Source organism: Choloepus didactylus, chromosome 16, assembly GCF_015220235.1.
Source record: "Choloepus didactylus isolate mChoDid1 chromosome 16, mChoDid1.pri, whole genome shotgun sequence".
Lineage (NCBI taxonomy): Eukaryota > Metazoa > Chordata > Mammalia > Pilosa > Megalonychidae > Choloepus > Choloepus didactylus.
This window is the reverse complement of record NC_051322.1, coordinates 35,365,453-35,366,662: the sequence shown is the minus strand read 5'-3', so window position 1 is coordinate 35,366,662 and position 1,210 is coordinate 35,365,453. Positions and strand designations below refer to the sequence as shown.

At 42.5% G+C, this 1,210-nt stretch overlaps 1 non-coding gene across 1 annotated transcript; it reads left to right on the top strand.

Annotated features, from left to right (window-relative positions):
- Window positions 1-813: 813 nt before the first annotated feature.
- Window positions 814-920, top strand: LOC119511914. Its single transcript, XR_005212261.1, has one exon. It is a non-coding gene; the product is annotated as a U6 spliceosomal RNA (small nuclear RNA).
- The last annotated feature ends 290 nt before the right edge of the window (window positions 921-1,210 follow it).

The window sequence follows — 1,210 nt, the reverse complement described above, 5'->3', positions numbered from 1 at the left end:
AGTCATCCAAAGAGTATTTAGGAAATTCATGCCCTGGCAAACTAATATTTTTCCATGATCGCATACTGCCAGTCAAAAGATGTCTGAAGTGGGGTCACCACAGCCTGCAGTCGTTAGGGCTATGTCCTTAGATCTGAATTTACAATTACTTCTGTAGCAGCATCTCAGGCCTTGCCCACAAAAGCCTGGCTCACTTAATTCTCCATGACTTCCTTGATAGCACAACTCATTTGTCCTCTTCAACATCATTTGCTCCTCACTGAACACATCCCAGGCTCCCTTGAGGATGTTATTCTTGGTGTGCGTTTCTCAAGCACAGGTCTTCCAAGAACATTTCTCCAGACTCAAGTCTGTGTCTGGTGAATGCATTTGAAGGGCTCTTCTAGGGAGAACTGCTGAGGTGCATTAACTGAATTGTCTTTTTCAAGCTCCTCTCTCATTTATGACCTTGCCTTTTCTCCTTTTGAGGATTCTATTTCTCTGTACTGCTTCATTTAACCAAAACATGATAGAAACCAGGGCAATGGGTAGAGATAAGGAAAGCACCGTTTCTTCAGGTTTCACAGAATATATGGTTAGTTGTCCCACATGTGTCATGACCTTTTTGTTGGACAAGAGTAATAATGAAAGATCTGTATTAAAGAATAGGAAGAAGAAACAAATACTTCTAAATGTTCTCTTTGTTTTCTTAACTTTACTACCATCTCTTCTAATAGTCAGGAAGTGTCATATTTGCTAAACTTTTTCAAGACGAAAGATTTTATGCAGTCCTCATAAAGCATGTAGGATAAACTCAAAAGTGTATGAATTGTTGTGCTCCCTTTGGCAGCACATATACTAAAATTGGAGCTATACAGAGAAGATTAGCATGGCCCCTGCGCAAGGATGACATGCAAATTTGTGAAGCGTTCCAATTTTTCAGAGAATAAAAAATATATTTACAGCCCCACCCCCACCCCCTGAAGAGCTGGGGGAAGGTGCAGAAGTGTTGGACTTCCTCATCTGGACTGGTGTTGATGTTGTCACAAACATTGGGACTGGCAGTTTGATGTGCCGAGCCCTCTATCATGGGACTTGCCCTTGTGGGGCTCATTACTGCAAAGGAGAGGCTAAACTTGCATATAATTGTGCCTAAGAGTCTCCCCCTGAGTACCTCTTTGTTGCTCAGATGTGGTCCTCTCTCTCTCTAACTGAGCCACCTTGGCAGGGG